Source organism: Primulina huaijiensis, chromosome 14 (assembly GCF_012295235.1).
Source record: "Primulina huaijiensis isolate GDHJ02 chromosome 14, ASM1229523v2, whole genome shotgun sequence".
Lineage (NCBI taxonomy): Eukaryota > Viridiplantae > Streptophyta > Magnoliopsida > Lamiales > Gesneriaceae > Primulina > Primulina huaijiensis.
Window position 1 is genome coordinate 9,711,427 of NC_133319.1, and position 18,098 is coordinate 9,729,524.

The 18,098-nt window shown below is 39.2% G+C and overlaps 1 long non-coding RNA gene across 5 annotated transcripts; it reads left to right on the top strand.

The window, feature by feature from the left end:
• The first annotated feature begins 6 nt into the window (after positions 1 to 6).
• On the top strand, positions 7 to 4,678 carry LOC140956776 (uncharacterized). 5 transcript variants are annotated; one of them, XR_012171533.1, is made up of 6 exons: positions 7 to 862; positions 967 to 1,243; positions 1,534 to 1,583; positions 2,337 to 2,414; positions 3,852 to 3,971; positions 4,369 to 4,661. It is a non-coding gene; the product is annotated as an uncharacterized lncRNA (long non-coding RNA). The 5 variants fall into 5 exon arrangements; XR_012171532.1 differs by having other exon boundaries at positions 3,852 to 4,678; XR_012171534.1 differs by having other exon boundaries at positions 1,534 to 1,817; positions 3,852 to 4,670.
• Positions 4,679 to 18,098: the final 13,420 nt, after the last annotated feature.

An 18,098-nucleotide genomic window follows, 5' to 3' on the forward strand; every position in this document is an offset into this window, starting at 1 on the left:
TTTTCACTTTATTTTTTGATCTCCTTCAGTTTTAAATTGAATAATTTAGATTCACTTTCAAAACTTTTATTGTGATTAAATTTGTTTTACTTATGAGTTTTAATGCAGATGGTTTCTCAAACGGATAATTTGTGGTTTGCTTAATTTTTAACACTAAGGGTGACACTCTATTCGATAATTGAGGTTGGTTTTACATTCATTTTATTGTTTTCTTATTTCGAAATCCAATTTTATGCTCGATGAATAACACGTTGCTTCTTTTCCCACATCATTTCTTTTTTGTATTGTAAAGATATTTTAAAGTTTGATGTAATTGTAATTTAATCATCAAGTTTTATTTCCACCATTAGTCAATGCCCTTAAATGTTTGATAAAATGTGCAAAAATAGTCTGTTTGTGTCATTAGTAGTGTATTTGTTAATTTCAATAGAACGGTATCAAATTCGACTTTTTGATTCCGTTTGTATTGTGTTGAGTTAGATTTTATAGTTTCCAAGTGTCAAGGATTGATCAAACCAAAGATAGACCATATCAAGGAAGAAAAGAGCAAGAACAAGAGAAAAATTATATTGTGATACATCTAAATTCTGCTCATTTAGGCTTCACAAACTTAAATGAAAAATTAGAAAATTTTCCGTGTCAAGGATTATCATTGATACTGAGGGTCAAGAGTTAAGGATTGTCGTGCTTTTCTACCTATAAAATTAAATACAAAAATTCTACCTTTTTTTAAAAAAAAAGAAATAATAATTATTAAAATTATTTATTATCAATAATCAATGGTGTGCAACCTGCCAAAAAAATCTAATAATCAGATCCTCTTCTGCTGCCAGGTATTTGCGCTGTTTCATCTGTAATCAAGGTTGTTTCTTCTCTGTTTTTACTATGTTGTGATCGCCTGTTGATTGTTTTTCATGTTGAAATGGATTTCCCCCTTTTTATTGTCTGCTTTTTGTCTCCCATTAGGGCCCAGGGTTATTCAAGATTTTGGCTTTTGGCCTTCCATTAGCTTTCTTCGTGTTTTGGTGAGTTTTGAATTATTTTGTTCATGTGGACTGGTATAACCCTGATTCTCTCAAATCTTTAGAATGATTTTTCGAGTTTGATTGTCTAGGAATGCTTTTGTAATCAATGATAATCTGTTTGGTTCGTTTTTCGTGTTTTTCAACTTCTTTATTTTCATGGTCCATGGAGGATTGAAGCCGAAGAAACGACGGTTCACTGGCCCCTGTCTCACCACATGGTAATTTCTTCTTAACAATTGTGCGATTTGTTTACTTTACACAAAGAAATATAAGGCCTCACTTGGTAGCATGTATGTCATCTCAAGAACCAAATTGAATCCGAAATAACACAAATTGCGTTTTTGATATGTCGAATTTGCTTTTTTAATTTCTTTTAAAAAGCATCCATATCGTTGTACAAAATGACCTTACGATATCTAAGGCCCCAACCAAAAATTGGATTTTGTGTGCATATAAAGCCGATGAATCGAAGATAGTGGATTCAAATGAATTGCTCCTAATTTTGCAGGGTTTCATCCAATAGGAGATTCAAGATTGTCATACAAAAAACTATGTGATGTAAGTTGTTCCTTGCTTACTACTCCATGGTATTCAATCCTTTACATCTTTTAGCTTTCCTCTTGGCCCTTACAGTGAAGACTAACAGAATTGGGGAAATTTAAACTTTGTTTAATTTTAAACTTCTATTATTATAATTTTCATGTTGCTGCTGATGCAACAGAGGAAGGGAAAAAATAATTTCAAAAAGCATATAGGTTTTCGAGATCGATAAGGTGGAGCCAAGATGATAAGGTGAATAGCTAGCTGGGTGTATGTTATTTAAAAAAAAAATAGATGATGGGTCTACCACTTTGTTTTTCTCGAAGAGTATATTGCTTCGACATGAATTTTTTCTCATCCCTATTTGATTTATTGTTTTTAAAATTGTCTATCATCCTTTTTTGGTTATTAATTTTTTAATTCACTTGGAACAAATTCCTCTTACCATCATCGTGTGTTCCAACTCGCATAATACTGCTTTTATTGAACTAAAAAATAGATTTTCATTTATGTCAGTTTTAATAAAGTTTTTTATTTTAGTATACTCAATCTATGTAAGTTTTAAAAAATATTTTGTATAACATTAATATTTTTTTTATTTGAAGATGTGTATTATTGTGAGAATGGCTTCTTCTTGAAGCCAAATCAAAAGTTGATTTTTTGTTATCGGGCTTGGTGTTTTTTGTATTGATGAAGGCATCTTATTCAATTCTAGCTGAGAGGGTGGGAGGATGGTCAGTATTTTATTCATTAATTTTTTTATGTTATTAGGTTTTCAATTTCAACCATCTCTCAATTATCTCAACTCATCTACGTTTATTGAATTGTTCTCATACATTGCAACATCAGGTAACAAAATCTAAATTTATTGCTTTTATTAGCTCATTCATGCATTCAAAAATTTAAATTGTTTTTATTTTTGGGGAAAAAAATTTCTTTATGTTGTTTTTGGTCTTGCAATCAAATAAAAATAACTAAAATAGCTATTTTATTTTATGTTTTTGGTTTACTATATAAATTTAAATTTAAATTGAGATCTCTATGATTGTTATGCCAAAAGATATAATACTCGACTAAATTTACTATTTAAACTTTTATATAATATTTCACCAAATACTATTTTATTTATTTTCCAACACCTTTTAATTTTATTTCGTGTGCAAAGTTATATATAATGGATTTTAGCATGTTATTAATTGTATGATTTGTTTTCGTTTTGTTCTGGGATTCTATGTGAATAGCTTGGTGTATGTTATTTAAAAAAAATATGATGGGTGTCCCACTTTGTTTTTCTCGAAAAATATATTGCTTCAACACGAGTTTTTTTCCTCATCCCTATTTGGTTTATTGTTTATAAAATTGTCTATAATCCTTTTTTGGTATTATTTTTTTAATTCACTTGGATCAAATCCCTCTTACCATCATTCCAGTGCATATTTGTTTATTGGAATTGAAGTATTCATATTCCAATTAGTTCCATTGTGGAATTCAAATTCTTGAACTGAACATCATCAAACCTTGGTTTTTTGGTACATGCAAGTGCAATAAGCATATTATTTGTGATAATATATGCAATTGCAATAAGAAAATTGAACAGGGTGCTCTAAAGTTTGTACTCATTTCTCATTTATACTCCGACATTGATGCAAAGTTGAGACCTTTAGGTATGGCTTCTTAGGTTAATACACAGTTTTTCATAACTAGCAATTTTTCATATCTTTTTCATAATATTCAGTGTATCAAAAAGATCTTATTTTATTTATTTTTGTCTTTGGCTGTGTTGATAACAACCTTTAGTTTTTAAAAAAACTCATTTCTTATTTATACTCTGACAGTGATGCAAAGTTGAGATCTTTATGTAGGGCTTCTTAGGTTATTTACATTTTTCCATAACTTTTTAATCATATTCGGTGTATCAATGTTTCGTTAAGAAAATTTTGGTTTGGAATTGGATGCAATGTTTTTATGTCACCTCATGTTGATTTGTTCTTCAAACAAGATAATCGAGTTTTGCGGTTTCGTATAAACGTACTTGGAATTTTTTATGCTCATGAAAATTTAAACTTATTGAACTTCATAATGATCATTTGGTTGTCTCAAAATACGCTTTTTATTCTGTCATACGTTGTCATATTACCTCATTCTGAAACTAACAAATTTTAAAATTTTATTTACAATATCTGAGTTTTGACCATTTTATTGTAGAAGTAAGAGTAAGATAAACAGTGATCAAACACTACATCTCAAATAACAAATTTTAAATTTTTATTTATATTTCTCTTGCAGCTATCTAAACATTGAAGAATGAAATCCACGAGTTCAGGAGAACATAAACTAAACATCAATGTCAATAACATGTCTTCTATCCAAAATGACGTCGCAAATCAACAACAAAGGTCTTTGTAGGTATGATATTTTTTTTCTTTCAAAATTTCAAGTAAACATTTTGATACTTTATTGTGGAAAATTCTAAAAAAAATTGAAAAAATTTATATTTTAACAATCAAATTCATTCATGATCAATCAACATAACACAATAGTATTAATATATATAAATTTTTTTTATATCTTTGTCATATTTAGACAAAAACGACGATATATAGACAAAATATAGATTCAAGTAGTTTACGACAATGTCATGTATGTAAATGAACAAAAAATTCGTTCAACTTTTCCTGGAATGTATTCCATTATTATTTTGTCATTTTCACAAGTACATTAACTATTGGTCTATGATTCTATGCACGACATGACAAATTCTAACTCCAACTCTTACATCATGGAAAAACGACAAATGCTAAAGCATAACGAACGTGAAAGAATGACCCGACGACGACGACAATCTTACCTTCCTCGACGTCGATCAAATTACCAAATTAGAAGAATGGATTTGACTTCTTCCATTTCTACTTCATCTTTGTATTCTTCATTTTGGTCAAGTGATCTACTTACAATATTTCGATTTTTTTGTCAAATAAAAGGAGTTTGCCAATTTCTACTTTATTTACCATGTATTTAGCGAAATACTTGCAATAGTTTACATTTTGTTCTGTCATATCAATTTTTTATAGCACGTTTTATTAGATTGTTCTATTTATTTTATATGTTTATGTTGTACTATGATATGATTCGATAAAATGAATATTTTCTTATTACGCTATACCAGAGTCGGTTTAGCTTATGCATAAAATGCTTAAAGATAAATATAATTTTAATTGTTTTTTGTTCTATTTATTAGCTGAACAAAGAAGACAAATTTTAGGTTTTTATATTCAATAAATTTTTGTTTGATAATATTCTCATATTATTTGGACAATTTTTTGACTATTTGTTTACTTCTTCTACATTGAAGTTTATCATTATTTCACATGAGATGATATTACTGCTTCAAAAGAATATTATTTTTATAATCAACACCTAATTCATGTTTTGGTGACAAGTACAAAATGTTTAAGCTTTGGAATCCCTTGCTTTTCATGGATCAAGTACAAAATATTTTGGTGTCATGGTGTTGTAATATCATGAATGTTTAATATATTAGCCTCATATATTCATGACACACGCAATGCGTGTGCCTCGGTGGCTAGTTTAAATAAAGTCCATGGGCTTTATAATTGATACATGCCCAAATAAAAATAATATGCATGGGGAGGTGAAGAGTTGGGAGACAACTTTTTTCAATAAACAAGGCATGTGTCTCTCATATTCACTTTAACTTTTTCATACACCAAGAAAAAACCACTTCTCTCCTCATCCCATGCTATGGCCGAAATTTTGATGGGTTTTCTCTAAAAATTTTTCTCTCATCTTGTTCTTCAATAGTTGGAGAAACAATATTCTTCTCCTTGAAAAATCCTCTTATTTTTCTAGTGCAAAATAAGAGGGGTTCTAGCTAGTTGGTGCTGGGCTTAATATTTGAGCAAGGTGTGCTCAAAGAGAAGCTTGAAGATTTGCCATCCTTTCAAGAGCCAAGTTGTTTACAACTTGGTTGGAGCCATTACATCAATCTTTGAGATTGATAGGTATATTTCTATAAACATCCTATGTATGACATTTTGGTGTTTTTGTATTTGCTACACATCATAGTTGAGGGTGCTCGGTTTTTGCTTTTGAAAATTATGATTTTCGAATTTCTTGCTATAAAACAAATTTTGAAACTTCCGTTGCGCATTCAAACACCCGTAACTGATCCTCTTTCAATTACACCAAGGGAGCATCTTTCAGCTTTATATCCATATAATATAAAGGAAGGCAAATGCAGTTTTCAGTTCAATCCAGTCTTGTTGGTGAAAGGCGAAAAAGGGGAAAGGTTCTTTCCGGAGCAGCGGGAAAGTCGGTGAACGCAGCACCAGCTGAGTGACTCCATCCTAAAAGAAGAAATCTCGGGACCCTAGAAAGAGAGATAGATCTATATAGATGGAACGGACGGGGAACTGATTTATCAAAAGTGGTATTGTTGCTCCTTTTCGGGAGTAGACTTTGCGGACACAATAGCTCGAACCTCCAGAACTGGAGAAGGCTTCGCCACCTTCGAAGTCCTCATTTGCTCAAGAGAAGCTCCCTCCTAAAAAACGATAGGTTGTATTGACGCAGAAATAGATAAATTCCTCGGGAGGGGCACATCTAAGATATCTGGGGAATTGCAATTGCAGAAGGTGCTACCGCCTCTTCAGAAGCTTGAGAGTGAGTAGTTTGTTTGGAGACTGTGCCCTGGGGTGGGGCTATCAAGGTCGTTTTAATAGACGACAAGGAATTGACTCGAACGAAGTGTTAAGGTGGATGGAATTGAGAAGAGCCCTCGAAAATTCATGACAATCTAGGCGGTCGACAGCAGCTAGGTCTAGAGGTAGCTGGGTAAGTTAATGGAGTTCGTCGCTTGGTCCTAATGGCTTAAACCGCTCTGACCATTTTTTTTCCTATCAATCATTGGATCGAGAATGGAATGGGCACAATCTGGGATGGGAGTCCCTTCCATTTCTGTACAAACAATGGTTTTTTGAAAAGATGAATTTGCACTAAGTTGCTCAAACTCTTTTTTTTTCGTAAAATACGAGATAATCTTTCTTAGAAGTCTAAAATCCCCTCTCTCCTTGCCTTGTCCAATAGGCTGTTTCCAGGATAGGCTTACTACATCTCGTGACAACCACAAAGCATGTGCCCTACTTGCTTCCTCTTTATTGAAGGCGGAGTCGTCCCATTAACTCCACTGACTTTGGGGCTCTCCCCCGCCATGACTCTAATTCTTATCGCACGAACTCAATCTTCTCCAACTCCCCGGCATTCTTTGGAGTCGATCTGCTAACATTGATGCCAACCCACTAGAGGGCCAAGAACTTTCTCTGGATTTGCCGTCTCCGTAAGCAATGGAGGGAAGGACTTTAGATTACTCCTAGAGCGCTTTGAAAATCCCAGATACTGCATTCTAGATCGAAGCTTCTGCCAAAGAAATTAGTGATCACTAGCTCAAAACTCTATAGACGAAGAAAACATCCTAGTAAGCAACAACATCCCATTCAGTGGTAACCACCGATGGCGCAGAGGAGTCTTCTGTTAGTTTCCTTTCATCGTCTTATGTTATGAATTGTATTCTAAAACTGAGACTGTGGAATTATTTTCAACAAATTATGTCCCGGAATCAGAGGGTGTAGTCGTTTTTGGTTTAATCATCGGAAATCGCAAGATTGGGTCGAGCGGCAAGTCAACTTTGTGCTGTCAAGGCGGTTGAGAAGTTTCGTAACGGAATGGCTAGAAAGAGAAGGGTTCTTTTTCGGGCGATGAATCAATCTTTTTTCCTTCAAGTTTAGTGAAAAACTCTCCTCGATGAATTTGTAGAGATGCTGGCGTGCCTCCTGCCAATGGGAATGACTTAGATAATGACAATCACTTTCTTAGTGATGGAAGACAAGTATCAGTGCCCACGTCGATGGTTACTACGCTAGTAGGTCGCCACCCAAACGCTATAGGCAGGTCCTGGTTGGTCAAAGACGCATGGCTTCACGGCTTTGACAAGGAGTTTATTCGGTGAGATTGATTGGTATTGCCAATCCACTTCGGACAGGGGAAATCTGCAAAGAAGCTACCCTATCAGGACAACAAGCAGTCAGTGAGTGAGCGCACTGCTTTGTCCCAGGGAGAAAGTGAGAGCGCACCGTTCACTCCGAAGTACCCTATGAACTGCTCATTCAGACAGGGACCTTCATATACTATTGTAGGGTTGATAAAGCGGGAAAGTGGGATTGACAAAGAGCACACGGTCTTTGTGTCCAGGCGGTTGCAGNTCAAGTAAGTTAATTTAAGTTATTAAGGAGGTTTGAGGATTTATTTAAGCAACTTGAGGTGAGTAGAGAATAAATTCGTTTAAATTCCATAATTAAGGAATTAGTTCACTAAATTATTTAAAGAATAAGTGAGGCTTTTAAGGGTTATAAATTTAGTAAATAATCAACAATTTCCCTTCATTTTTACACCAAATTTCGGCCACCCTTAATGACTAGACAATTCCTTTGCCAACTCACCCTTTGACTCATTCTTTGTTGTTTTAGCATGCCAACCTTTTTAATTATTAATCAACCTTAATTAATTAATTAATAAGCAATATCCTAGTCTAGATTAGCAAGGAATTTGGGTCACCTCATTCTAGATTCATCCAATAATCATTTGTTAGCAAACAAAATTCAAAATTCAAAATGGTGGAGACTTGGTCTTGATTTGGTCCCTATATTTTGCACCCATTCCCTCACTCCCCTAACCAATATTATTTCCCCCTCTCCACCGAAATTCAGAGCCATTTTCAGAGCCATAAAACCGTGAGAATCATAGCAAGAACTAGAGAGAAAATTTAGTAGAAGAAAAGGAAAGAAGATCACTCCACCTCCTCCTCCGCGCCGGATCGTCTCGTTCTTTCGTTTTCTATCAAAACGAAACCAGGCATGCATATATTTTTCCTTGACTCTTCAATCAAGTCGTATTATGTTTTTTTAACCTTACATGATCATGTTTTAATAGCCAAAAACCGAAATATATCATGAACATTTCGAAAATAAAGATGCAGATTTTTTTGAGTTTCATGACAAGCTTCACGGTTTGCTTTGTTTGTGGGTTTCAGGTATTGGTTCGATTCCAGGCTCCTAAGGCGACATCTAGACATGTAATAGGATGCATAAGGACCATGTTGGTCTATTCATTTAAACTCATGTACGCTGGAGATCAAGAAAATGACAGCAACTCCCCATTGCTCTCCATTTGTGTTTCGAAAATTCAGTTGCTGTCAAAAGGGAAATGAAACTGATCATGGCTGCCCCAAGGCCTATAGCCATGGTTAGATCACTTCCCTAGTATGTCTAAGACGTGACTAAGTCGCCCTTTTGGTGGCTTGGTCCATGGTGCATCGGTTTTTAAATAAAACTCAAGAACAGCCCCTTTCCCCTTTCGGCTTCCTCTTTTTTTCAGCTTGTGTTGTTTCGAATTTTAGGGAATGGTGTGGATCTTGGTTGGCCTATGGCCCTTAGCCACGGTTTACACCATGCCCCTAGATGTCTAGATCGTGTCATGGTCAATCAAATGGCCATTGGAACGATTCGTGACAGCAAAACAAAAGCAATGCATCCTACGTGCAGAATTTGTTCTCGGTTGTAACGTTTGGTTCGTTGCTGGAATATTTCGAATTGTGGCTGGTCTAAAGCCCTTAGCCATGGTTCGAATCATTCCTTGGGATGTTGGTAAGAGTCTCTGGTCGATGATTCAAGCTCCAATGGCCGGTAGTCTCGAAAACGACGTAAGGAAACCAAGCGCAGCTGCTGGAATTTTCTGGACAGCAAGTTGCTGCGTCGGTTCGGTAGCTCGTTCGAGTTCTTGGTTGGCTTTTAGCCTATGGCCTTGGACTGGACAGTGCCTCATTGAGTTAGGAAGGGCATGTTTTTGCCGGTTTGTGATTCGGATCATTTTTGAGGTCGTACGAGAATTTACGGTGCGATGTGCCAAATTGACTCTCGAAAGAGCGTTTCATGTTTTGGCCTCCATTCACCTAGATTTCGACCATCACCATTTTAGGAGCATAAATCAATAATTTTAAGCGTATTTTAATCATGACTATACGTTGGTTCAGTGTTGGTTCGGGTTGGTTCAGAGTCATGATTAAGTACGAAGTCGTCAAGCGTCATTGTCGCATTTTTGAACTTAAATTGCATAGTTGGTCAAGTAGAAGCTATTGCATAATTTTCATGACACATTTATGTTGCAGCGAGCCTGGGAGCGATCCAATCCAATCAGCAAAATTATGACATGATATTTAATTATGTTAATTAATTATATTACGTGCAAAAATACAAATTTTGAGATTTATGCGATATTGCTTGTGGTCACTTTACTATCATGCTTAAGTCCGGTCGCCAGTTACCGGCCCGGTCGCCAGTTACCGGTCAGTTCAGTTGTTTCACCCAGTATACTGTGGCAGTAGTCTGATCAGACATACATTATTAAGTCCGGTCGCCAGTTACCGGCCCGGTCGTCAGTTACCGGTCAGTTCAGTTTCATTCCGGTCGCCAGTTACCGGTCAGCTCAGTTCAGTTCAGGGACCACTTGCATAGACCATAATCTCACCAGAAAATTATTACAGTTATTTCATGACAGGGCTCCAAGGAGCAAACATTTTCATTATGATTTTCAGTTCAGTTATGCACGTATTATAATTTCTCACGACCAGTTATTTTCACATTATGCCTCATGACATGATATTATTATCCCATGCAAAATTTTTACTATTTATTTACTTGTTATTTACGATATATGCATGTTGAGTCTTTAGACTCACTAGACTTGATTGTTGTAGGTGCTGATGATGTCGGGACCGAGGGCGGGGACCAGTGAGCTAGCTTGGGTCGGCAGTGGCGGAACCCGAGGACCTCATTTCAGCATTTATTATTTTTAATTGAAACCAAGTTTTTATGTTGCTGAATTATTTTTAAGTCGGTATTTTGCAAACATTAGATTTCTTCCGCTGCCACTTTGAACATCAAACTTTATTTATCAGTTCAATTATGAATGAGGCAATTTTATTTTTTTTAAAAAAGAAAATTTTTAAATTTTCCGCAATTTTTCAAGCACGGATTTCTAGGCCTTTACAGCTGGTATCAGAGCCAGGTTCTGTATAGGGTTGTACTACTACTGACCTCGAGAAGCTCACGAAGTCACGTCTTCGGTCTGTAAGTTTTTCATTTACGCATTTTATTTAAAGCATGAATTAATTTCAGCAGCATGATTTCATGAGATATTTGCGCCCATATTTTTATTGTTCAGTATTTAAATGTAAAAAAATTATGGAATTACGCATGTTAGTTACGTATGGGTTATGTATGGAATAGTATGGCCCCTAGACGCATCCTCGAGCGTACGAGAGTGGAGGAGCCTCGCCAGGAGGACCGAGATGAGCAGAGGCAGGAGAGGTACGGACCTCCACCCCCTCCTCCAGATATGAATGCCCAGATGCTTGCTGGGATGACGCAGTTCTTCGTACAGTTTGCGGGGAACAACGCCGTGGCGACCAGGCCGACAGGGCCCGAAGCTGTATACGAGAGATTCATGAAGATGCGTCCAAAGGAGTTTGTTGGGACGTCGGACCCCATGATTGCTGAGGGATGGATCAAGTCCCTCGAGGTTATCTTCGAGTTTATGGATCTTGGAGATTCAGATCGAGTTCGTTGTGCTTCTTATATGTTCGGAGGAGATGCCCGTCTATGGTGGGAGGGAGCTTCAGTAGCCCTGAACTTGGCTACACTGTCTTGGAAGCGCTTCACAGAAGTGTTTTACTCCAAGTATTTTACGGATGAGGTGCGCACCCGATTGACCACGGAGTTTATGAGCCTTAGACAGGGGGATCTGACGGTTACGGAGTTCATCCGTAAGTTCGAGAGGGGTTGTCATTTTGTGCCCCTGATCGCGAACGACGCTAAAGCCAAGTTGATGCATTTCTTGGTGGGTTTACGGCCGATCTTGCGCCGCGATGTTAGGGTGTCTGACCCTACTACTTACGAGGTCGCCGTCTCCAGAGCCCTAGCCGCAGAGCAGGATCAGCGTGATATAGAGAGAGATCGCTTGGGGAAGCGACCAGTTCAGGTACCACACCGCCCTCCTCCTCAGCAGCAGAACAAGAGGCCTTTTCACGGGCTGCCTAGAAATAGAGAGCAGCAGCACCAGCAGCGGGGACGCCCAGCCCCGAGGACCTTTGAGCATCCAGTCTGTCCCAAGTGCTCACGCCGCCATCCTGGAGCATGTATGTTTGGCTCAGGAAAGTGTTATAAGTGTGGTAGTCCAGACCACTTATTTCTGCAGTGCCTTCAGAGGAATCCGCCTACCCAGGGCAGAGTTTTTGCCCTTCATGCGACAGAGACGGACCCGGAGTCGATGCTTATGACAGGTATCTCAATGCTTTCAGTTAATTATTGAATTTCAATGTTTTGGGAATCGGGATTAAGATTTTGAACTTAGAATTGCAATAGGATTGCATGCTCTACTCAATATTATTTTCGGGAGTTAGTTAGAAGAACTGTGACCTTTGCATGTCTATAAGCTTAGCTCTTATGATTATTTGGGTTCAGCTTAGTGTTCCGAATTTTCAGGGAGAATTTTCATAGCCGGCTCAGCCACCAAAGCCCTGATAGATTCAGGGGCTACCCACTCATTTATCTCAGAGGTCTTTGCGAACTTTCTCAAAGTAAGACCATCGGGCTAGATGTAGCCTATTCAGTATCATTGCCTTCGGGAGAGGAGATAACAGCCACCAACGTGATCCGTGACATAGACCTCGAGCTGCATGGAAATCTTGTGTATGCGGATCTGATCTTATTGCCGATGCCAGAGTTTGACATCATATTGGGCATGGACTGGCTACTGCGGAACAGAGTTTTGATCGACTTTCAGCGGAGATCCATTTTAGTCCGACCGCCTGGAATGACTCAGTTCTTATTTGAGCCGGACAGGTACTTTCCTTTACCGCGCATTATTCCATATTTTCAGGCTAGGAAGCTCATGCATAGAGGGTGTCGGGCATTTTTAGCAACTTTTATATCGGTCCCCGAGACACCCAGTCAGTCAGCCGCAGATGTTCCGATTGTAAGAGACTTCTTAGACGTTTTTCCTGAGGACGTCTCTGGTATGCCACCTGAGAGAGAGGTGGAGTTTTCTATCGAGCTTATGCCAGGTACGGTTCCAATCTCCAAAGCACCGTACCGACTTGCACCGACAGAGATTGCAAAGCTTAAGAAGCAGATTCAGGAACTTCTTGATAAGGAGTTCATTCGCCCGAGGTTCTCACCTTGGGGCGCGCCAGTCTTGTTTGTTAAGAAGAAGGATGGCTCGATGAGGCTTTGTATTGACTACCGGGAGTTGAACAGAGTTACAGTGAAGAATAAATACCCACTTCCGAGGATTGAAGATCTGTTTGACCAGTTGCAGGGAGCTTCGATTTTCTCCATGATAGATTTGCGTTCAGGTTATCACCAGTTGAGGGTGAGAGACACCGATGTTTCGAAGACAGCTTTCAGGACTCGTTATCGCCACTACGAGTTCCTTGTGATGCCGTTCGGTTTGACGAATGCGCCAGCGATCTTCATGTATCTCATGAATCGCGTATTTCAGCCGCACCTCGACCAGTTTGTGATAGTATTCGTAGACGACATTCTCGTCTACTCCAAGAATCGGAAGGATCATAGCAGGTATCTGACCACAGTATTACAGACATTGCAGCAGCACAAATTATTCGCAAAGTTCAGTAAATGCGAATTCTGGTTGGAGAAAGTGGCGTTCTTAGGCCACATTGTTTCTAGCAGTGGCATTGAGGTAGACCCAGCGAAAGTTGCAGCAGTCAGAGATTGGGTTGTGCCGCAGAACGCATCAGAGATCCGCAGTTTTCTTGGCTTAGCAGGATATTACCGGAAGTTCATCAAGGGATTCTCCTCGATTGCAGTTCCACTCACAGCACTGACAAAGAAGAATGTGAAATTTGTTTGGAGCGATGAGTGTCAGAAGAGCTTCGATACTTTGAAGCAAGCTCGTATCTCAGCACCAGTTTTGGCCATGCCGTCAGGGCCCGGTGAGTTTGTGCTATATACCGATGCTTCGAAGCTCGGTTTGGGTGCAGTATTGATGCAGCATGGGAAGGTCATAGCGTATGCTTCTCGACAGTTGAAGACTCATGAGAAGAACTACCCTACCCATGATTTAGAGTTGGCCGCCGTAGTTTTTGCCTTGAATAATTGGAGGCACTATCTGTATGGAGAGAAGTGCCAGATCTTTACCGACCACAAGAGCCTCAAATATTTCTTTACGCAGAAGGAGCTGGCTGAACATGCGTCAGAGGCGTTGGTTGGAGCTTGTGAAAGACTACGATTGTGACATTAGCTACCACCCGGGTAAGGCTAATGTAGTAGCAGATGCACTGAGCAGAAAATTTGCAGTGATGGCTCATTTGCCAGTTTAGAGACCTCTTCATTCTGAGATGCAGAGGTTTGATCTTGAAACTTATCCTCAAGGTAGAGTTCCCCGGCTATCTACCTTGACCATTCAGTCTTCTTTTCTTGACCGTATTCACAGTGGTCAGGCAGCAGATGAGCAGTTGGCCAAGTGGAAGCAGATAGATGAGGCCAAGGGCAGTGTTTTGTATTCAGTCAGCGACGGCATAGTGAGATACCGAGACAGGATATGGGTTCCTAGCAGTGATTCTATCCGAGCAGACATCTTATCAGAGGCCCATATGTCGCCGTGCTCTATTCATTCAGGGGGTACGAAGATGTACAAAGATCTGCAGCTATTGTATTGGTGGCCTGGTATGAAGAAGGACATCAGACGGTTGGTTTCCGAGTGTCTGACTTGTCAGTTAGTGAAGGCAGAGCACCAGAGACCAGCAGGTATGCTCAAGCCTCTTCCCATTCCCGAGTGGAAGTGGGAGAATGTTACCATGGACTTTGTGACCGGATTGCCGAAGTCAGCCAGGGGATCGAATTCCATATGGGTGATTGTAGATCGTCTTACCAAATCAGCGCACTTCTTGCCTATTAAGACGACTTTGACCATGGTTCAGTATGCAGAGTTGTATATCCGAGAGATAGTCCGACTTCATGGTATTCCAGTTTCTATCGTGTCTGACAGAGATCCCAGATTTACTTCCTCGTTTTGGAAGAGTTTGCATTCGACTATGGGGACGAAGTTGCTGTTTAGCACAGCTTTTCATCCGCAGACAGATGGGCAGTCAGAGCGAATCATTCAGATTTTGGAGGATCTTCTCCGAGCTTGCGTCATTGATTTCTCAGGGAGTTGGGAGTCGAACTTGCCATTGGTAGAGTTCACCTATAACAACAGCTTCCAGTCGTCTATTGGTATGGCACCGTATGAAGCACTGTATGGCCGCAAGTGTAGATCTCCTGTTCATTGGGATGAAGTGGGAGAGAGAGCAGAGCTGGGTCCAGAGATTATTCAGCAGACTGTTGATGTAGTAGCCCGGATCCGTGATAGAATGAGGACTGCTCAGAGTTGACAGAAGAGCTATGCAGATCAGAGAAGGAGAGAGTTAGAGTTTGCTGTCGGCGACCATGTTTTCGTGAAGGTGGCACCTATGAAGGGTGTCATGAGATTCGGGAAGAAAGGGAAGCTCAGTCCGAGATTTATTGGACCGTTTGAGATCCTCGACAGAGTTGGGACGCTAGCTTATCGTGTTGCTCTTCCGCCGAATCTGGCCGGAGTACACAACGTGTTCCACGTCTCCATGCTGAGGAAGTATATGGCGAATCCTTCGCATGTCTTAAACTTCGAGCCGTTGCAGCTCACTCCGAACCTATCTTATGAGGAGAGGCCAGTGCAGATCCTAGACAGGCAGGAGAAGAAGCTTCGGAACAAGCTGGTTAAGCGAGTGAAAGTCAAGTGGCTCAACCATTCAGAGGAGGAAGCTACGTGGGAGTCTGAGCCCGAGATGAGGAGTCGGTACCCTGAGTTATTCGGTGAGTTTTAATTTCGAGGACGAAATTCTCTTTAAGGGGGGGAGGATTGTAGAACCCGTAACTTAGACTACGTATAAGTCATGCATAATTCTAGTATTTAAATTAAAATGATTTTTATTGCATGAGTTTCTAAATTTGATTATTTTACGTAGTAGTTTAAATTTTTGTCGTCTCAATTATTTCAGTGAGGCCGGACTGGAGTTGGAGTTTTGAGATAGAATTTAAGATTCAGAAAACATTTCCAGAATTTAATTTAGCTAGCAAGTAAGTTAATTTAAGTTATTAAGGAGGTTTGAGGATTTATTTAAGCAACTTGAGGTGAGTAGAGAATAAATTCGTTTAAGTTCCATAATTAAGGAATTAGTTCACTAAATTATTTAAAGAATAAGTGAGGCTTTTAAGGGTTATAAATTTAGTAAATAATCAACAATTTCCCTTCATTTTTACACCAAATTTCGGCCACCCTTAATGACTAGACAATTCCTTTGCCAACTCACCCTTTGACTCATTCTTTGTTGTTTTAGCATGCCAACCTTTTTAATTATTAATCAACCTTAATTAATTAATTAATAAGCAATATCCTAGTCTAGATTAGCAAGGAATTTGGGTCACCTCATTCTAGATTCATCCAATAATCATTTGTTAGCAAACAAAATTCAAAATTCAAAATGGTGGAGACTTGGTCTTGATTTGGTCCCTATATTTCGCACCCATTCCCTCACTCCCCTAACCAATATTATTTCCCCCTCTCCACCCAAATTCAGAGCCATAAAACCGTGAGAATCATAGCAAGAACTAGAGAGAAAATTTAGTAGAAGATAAGGAAAGAAGATCACTCCACCTCCTCCGCGCCGGATCGTCTCGTTCTTTCGTTTTCGATCAAAACGAAACCAGGCATGCATATATTTTTCCTTGACTCTTCAATCAAGTCGTATTATGTTTTTTAAACCTTACATGATCATGTTTTAATTTCCAAAAACCGAAATATATCATGAACATTTCGAAAATAAAGATGCAGATTTTTTTTGAGTTTCATGACAAGCTTCACGGTTTGCTTTATTTTGTGGGTTTCAGGTATTGGTTTGATTCCAGGCTCCTAAGGCGACATCTAGACATGTAATAGGATGCATAAGGACCATGTTGGTCTATTCATTTAAACTCATGTACGCTGGAGATCAAGAAAATGACAGCAACTCCCCATTGCTCTCCATTTGTGTTTCGAAAATTCAGTTGCTGTCAAAAGGGAAATGAAACTGATCATGGCTGCCCCAAGGCCTATAGCCACGGTTAGATCACTTCCCAAGTATGTCTAAGACATGACTAAGTCGCCCTTTTGGTGGCTTGGTCCATGGTGCATCGGTTTTTAAATAAAACTCAAGAACAGCCCCTTTCCCATTTCGGCTTCCTCTCTTTTTCAGCTTGTGTTGTTTCGAATTTTAGGGAATGGTGTGGATCTTGGTTGGCCTATGGCCCTTAGCCACGGTTTACACCATGCCCCTAGATGTCTAAATCGTGTCATGGTCAATCAAATGGCCATTGGAACGATTCGTGACAGCAAAACAAAAGCAATGCATCCTACGTGCAGAATTTGTTCTCGGTTGTAACGTTTGGTTCGTTGCTGGAATATTTCGAATTGTGGCTGGTCTAAAGCCCTTAGCCATGGTTCGAATCATTACTTGGGATGTTGGTAAGAGTCTCTGGTTGATGATTCAAGCTCCAATGGCCGGTAGACTCGAAAACGACGTAAGGAAACCAAGCGCAGCTGCTGGAATTTTCTGGACAGCAACTTGCTGCATCGGTTCGGTGGCTTGTTCGAGTTCTTGGTTAGCTTTTAGCCTATGGCCTTGGACTGGACAGTGCCTCATTGAGTTAGGAAGGGCATGTTTTTGCCGGTTTGTGGTTCGGATCATTTTTGATGTCGTACGAGAATTTACGGTGCGATGTGCCAAATTGACTCTCGAAAGAGCGTTTCATGTTTTGGCCTCCATTCACCTAGATTTCGACCATCACCATTTTAGGAGCATAAATCAATAATTTTAAGCGTATTTTAATCATGACTATACGTTGGTTCAATGTTGGTTCGGGTTGGTTCAGAGTCATGATTAAGTACGAAGTCGTCAAGCGTCATTGTCGCATTTTTGAACTTAAATTGCATAGTTGGTCAAGTAGAAGCTATTGCTTAATTTTCATGACACATTTAGGTTGCAGCGAGCCTGGGAGCGATCCAATCCAATCAGCAAAATTATGACATGATATTTAATTATGTTAATTAATTATATTACTTGCAAAAATACAAATTTTGAGATTTATGCGATATTGCTTGTGGTCACTTTACTATCATGCTTAAGTCCGGTCGCCAGTAACCGGCCCGATCGCCAGTTACCGGTCAGTTCAGTTGTTTCACCCAGTATACTGTGGCAGTAGTCTGATCAGACATACATTATTAAGTCTGGTCGCCAGTTACCGGTCAGTTCAGTTTCATTCCGGTCGCCAGTTACCGGTCAGCTCAGTTCAGTTCAGGGACCACTTGCATAGACCATAATCTCAC